Here is a 5,836-nt window from a genome sequence, read left to right as displayed (position 1 = left end):
CTGATTTTCCATCCACTGATTCACTCCACAAATGCCCTCAACTGCCAAATCAGTCCAAAACCAGGAGCTGAGATTCCATCTTGGTCTCCCATGTGAGTGGTAGGCACCCAACCACAGAAGGCATCATCCAGTGCCTCCCAGGTACATGACCAGGAAGCTAGATAGCAAGTGTGGTAGCCAGAACTTGAAGTGGCATGCTGATAAGGGCTGCAGGACTTGTGAATGGTATCTTAGCTTGTTTCCAACACAGCAACTCCCTGAACATGATAATTTAAAAACTACACTTAAGATGTTCATTCAAGGTAAACATGGCATTTTAAAAAGAGAAAAAAAAATATGTGTCCTTTTGAAGGAACATGTGTTATGAAGAGAACAAGTTTTAAAAGTGGATGCTTCAAATATTTCTTCTGTGATGTGAGGATATGACAGATGCTGAGTTGAGCAGCCCAGACCCAGAAAGGACTTTTTGTTCACTTATGGAGACCAAGGTCAGTGGACTGCCCTTATTGTCACCTTCTTCTAGATCATTCTCTGTTGCAGAGTCATCTATATGTCCATCTAGACTCTGTTTCATCCTTTCTGTGCCCCAAGAATTCACCACATTCTCTTCTACATCACAATTAGAATCATATATCAAACATGTCTTTTGCTGTGGCAACAGAAAAATCAAGGATCACTTTTCACTAAACTTAGATGACTCCAATGTCTTGTAGCCACATCATCATCACCTTGTTTATGCAGTTTCTAATGTTGAATTTTATTTATGCTCACTTTCCCATTTTCATTAATGAACCTTTATAAAACTCCTAAAATATAATGCAAAATAAGCTGATGAATAATTAAGTAAATAACTTATTGGATATGTATTTTATTTTGTGTGACAGAGAGGTTTGCAGTGTTATCCCTAGAAGAGAAGGTGAATGGCAACAGTCTTGAGAAAACTAGTATGGATCAGAGATTCTACTATGTCAAATGACATTATGACAGAATAGAATAGAGAAAACATGGACCCATTAGGTGATAAAAAATGAACACATTAGGTGGTAAAGCAAAACATAATCCACCTGCTGTTGGAGAATAACCCTTCAGTCATGGGAAAAGGCAGGAAGAGCACCTTCTTAGAAGAATACCAGCAGTTCTATTAATGAGTAGAAATTAAGAACAAGTCATTATAGAGTTAATGGAAACACCTATTTGATAATTGTGTGAAAATGTTACTGTAAAGAAATAATTTAAAAATTTAAGGATTGTTGTACAAATAAATTACAGTAAACCAAAGAAAGAAACCTAACGCTGTCACTAGAATTTACTCTATAGAAAAAATACTTGAGTGGTGTTAACTATTTTCCTGTTAATACAGATGCTCCCTAGCATTTCAATTAGAGTACTTCTTGCTTACATTCCATAAACAGTATGCATCTTGTTATCTCACCTTTTTGCCTGCAACTTTAAGGAAAATGTTCAAAATATTATTGTAGTACATGTCTCCATAATGGTTCAGATGACACTTCATTTATCCATGCCCTCACAGTTGTTCCTGAGAATGACCCTTGATTTTCCCATTTCAGTTGCTTTAGCCAATGGGATATCAGAAAATATGATACAAGCATAGTTTTTAGAAGTATGTGTCTAGTAGTTTTCCTTTTTTGACACAGTGGTCTTGTGAAGAAACCTGGGGCCTGCCTCTTGGAAACAGAGAGAATATGTTAGAGCCAGAACAAATCACCAGACATGTGAGTGATGTCATCTTTAAGACACCAGGCTCAATCCAGGTACCAGAGGGCTAAAACCTTATTTGTGAACCTAGATTGAACTGTCAGTTAAGCCCACCCCAAAATGTTAACTGATTTACAAGTGAAATTATTCTTTTCTAATTCAGTAAAAAAAAAAAAATTTGGACAGGCAGAGTGGAGAGTGAGAGAGAGATATAGAGAGAAAGGTCTTCCTTTACAGTTGGTTCACCCTCCAATGGCTGCTGAGGCTGGCATACCATGCTGATATGAAGCCAGGAGCCAGGTGCTTCTCCTAGTCTCCCATCCAGGTGCAGGGCCCAAGGACTTGGGTTATCCTCCACTGCCTTCCCGGGCCACAACAGAGAGCTAGACTGGAAGAGGAGTGACCGGGACAGAATCCAGCACCCTGACTGGGACTAGAACCTGGTGTGCCAGCACTGCAGGTGGAGAATTAGCCTATTGAGCAGTGGCGCCAGCCATAATCCAGAAAGTTTTTTGAGTACTTCTGCATCAAATGCTGATACATGTTTGTGAGTAGGTCTGAAATGAACTGCATGTGAAATAAAATCAGTACAATTTTATAATCACATGTAGATGTTTTCATACACATTATATGTGCAAATCAGTTGGCTTTTACTAAAGCTGCTGACATGAAGAGAGGTCATCTGAATTCCACAAAGAAATTGTCTGAAGATCATATCTCCATGTTTTAAATTTTTGCTTACATGTGCACACAGAATTATATTTTATTAATATTTTAAGAATCATATTATCAGTTAAAATCTCATACAGTCTAACTTTCTTATTTCAAATCATAGACTTACAGCACCATAGTCCCCTTCCTCAAAACCCTGCTTATAAGTAATATTTCATAGCCCCTTATAAGTCCTCTTCAACAAATTATACCTCCCTTGTGAAAGTTGGTCCAAATAATTCAATGTCACCAGTATTTGATAACCTATGGACAAGGCAAGGTAGCATCAATCAAGTCATATTGATTATGGTCAGCCTGATCAGTAACTCTTTGGGCCAAGTAAAGCTATGGTTGACACAAGTCAGGGCTTAGTTTGTCCCTACTATGAAACACTAAGAAAAAAATCCAGTGAGAGTTGTTTTTTCAGAGACAATTTCTATTTATGGAGCTTGGTTTTTCATACAATATAAACTAAGTTTTTCCGAGGGAAATGAAAATATTATCCAGCACCCAAATTTTCATTGTATAACTTCCTGTTCTTAGAAAATAGATCTTGTATAAACTGCTATAAACTAAAACCAGAAGGACTAGACAGGTAACACAGTGCAGGAGGGAACCAGAAGCTTCACTTATAGAGGAGACAACATGAAACCCTACAAATACAACTTCCATGTAGCACAGGCAGCTAGCACACATTTCACAATGATTTCTCTTGGAATTTAGGGACATTTTGCTAGTATTGTTAGTATTCTCATCTTAGAGATAATAATAATAAATAATAATAAACTGTGACAGAGCAACAACCTAGATTCAACCCCATAGAACTCCCAGCACTCTTGGCCGACATACCTAATGCCATCCTGTAGTCACTGTGGATCAGGAACATGTACAGAGAGAGCATCTAGAACTGACTTCCAGGAACTAATATCACACCATCGCACCCCTCCCAAATCACATGGTCTGCACACCCATTCCCATGTTGAAGCAGCCACATTGTTCACAGAGCATCTGGAACCATATTTTGTACACCTAGAGTCACATAGTGGCCTTCTGCTAGTGCACTACAAGCTGAAAAGCGATCTTCAGAAGCACAGGCTGAGTCACCTCATCTCTACCCCCATACCTGTGGATCTGAAGTAATTTCTCCTTCCAGCCCAGAATAGACCTCATCTGATCGATGGTAGTTTTTGCTAACACCAATTGTGGAAACACCTGTCCCACTCCTTGGACTACACTGAATCTCAGATCTCTTCTGTTACTCTCACACAAACATTCACAAGCACAGATGCCAACCTGAGTGGTGGAGGAAAGCTCCATGGCTAGCAAGTTTGATGGTGGGAGTGGGTGGAATCACCACCTGCTAAGATGTAGCCCAGAAAATCCTTCCCATGGTTCTATATTGATAATATCATGGAAAGGTGTGGCTACATTTTCCACAGAATTTTTCAACCCTCCATTAGGAAATAAGAAGTGTTATTTATATACTATCTGTATCTATACAGTTATTTATAAAATTCCTGTATACTCTTTGAGAACAGAGGGTATACATGAGTACACATCTTTATACATAAAACACCCCTGTGAAATTCTGATTTGTTATTAAATTCTCAATTTGACAAATTCACATTCTTTTTTTTTTTTGACAGGCAGAGTGGATGGAGAGAGAGAGAGAGACAGAGAGAAAGGTCTTCCTTTTTGCTGTTGGTTCACCCTCCAATGGCTGCTGTGGCCAGCACATCGCGTTGATCCAAAGCCAGGAGCCAGGTGCTTCTCCTGGTCTCCCATGCGGGTGCATAGCCCAAGCACTTGGGCCATCCTCCACTGTCTTCCCAGGCCATAGCAGAGATGGCCTAGAAGAGGGGCAACCAGGACAGGATCCGGCACCCCAACTGGGACTAGAACCCAGTGTGCCGGCACCGCAAGGCGGAGGATTAGCCTGTTAAGCCACAGCACCAGCCAAATTCACATTCTATTAATGGAGAAATTCAAATGTGAGAAGAAATTTTTGGTAATGGTCACTAATTTTGTAATCTTCTTTTGTTCCAATAATTGTATGGTGGTTATAGAACCCGTGCCTACTCATTACAGATATTTAAGTAGGAAAAATCTCACATTCTATTGTAATTATTTTCATAGGTTTATTTTATTTATTTTAAAGTCAGAGAGAGAGAAGAAGGAGGGGGATTTAGGGTGGGGAGAGAGAGAGAAAGAGAACAAATCTTCCATCCACTGGTTCATTGTGGAAATGGTTGCAATGGCCATGGCTGGTCCAGCTGAAGCCAAGAGCTTCATCTGGGCCTCCAACATGGGGGGCAGTTGGGCCACCATCCATTGCTTTCCCAGGCACATTATCCAGGAACTGGATTGGAAGAGTAACCAAGACTCAAATATGCCCTTACCGGATGCCAACATTGCAAGCCACAGCTTAACCCATTGTACCACACACCAGGGATTCTATTGTAATTTAAAACACTTAAACAAGAAATATCATTATTTTGCCAGCTCTTTAATCAATTTTTAAAATGATGATTGATCTCATCTACTGAAATAATTTGTGAATTATCAATGGATAATTTCCCAGTTGGGACATTACTCTATTCCATTTAATTCCATAATATACATGGGAAATGAGGCAAATACATTCAAAAATTATTGTGCAAATTTAAAAAACTGACTGTCTGATATTGGCTTATCCAGAAGTATCTGAAATCCAGCTGACCATCTGTCCACTTGCTTTCCTCTCCACATATCTAACAAAACCTTCATATTTTTTTAAGAACTTGACCAGAACCTTGTTATCTACCTGCTGGAGTTTGCACAAACAAGGCAAGGAGGTGAATATAAGAGTTTCATGGAGGTCCTGCTGCTACTTCTGCTCCTGTCCTATTGAGAATGGGCATGGATGCTGTGATAGGGTTGAAGAGAACTTCAGTGGGAATGTAATGGGGATTATGATTCTTGGTTCACAGCCATTACTCATTTTCTCTATGGATATGGGTATGAAATGTACTATTCAAATTCTTGTATCATCTTAGATGCTGCAACTGCCCATCAGTTACTTTACTCTGCAAATTAAGAGACTTAAGCTTTGAGATTTCCACCCTAAATACCTCCACCTCAGACCAAAGAAGCAAATTTTGTATACCCTAAATGTTTAGGTCCTACACTGATTTAAAGAGAAAATGGAGTGCAGAGATAAAAAAAATAGAATTTCATCCTGGAGTAGTAGGTCCTAATATCTGCTCACAAGAATTATTGTTCCTGTAATAGTGATCACTTGTCAGCAGGACATTCTACAATTCCAGATGTGGATTCCATAGCAATCTGCATTGAACAGAAAAAGTGGAAAGGCCACACTCAGTTATTGACTGATCGTTTTGCACCTCACTTCATCTCTCTGTATCATAGT

This window comes from Lepus europaeus, chromosome Y (assembly GCF_033115175.1).
Source record: "Lepus europaeus isolate LE1 chromosome Y, mLepTim1.pri, whole genome shotgun sequence".
NCBI lineage: Eukaryota > Metazoa > Chordata > Mammalia > Lagomorpha > Leporidae > Lepus > Lepus europaeus.
This window is presented reverse-complemented; position numbering follows the sequence as displayed.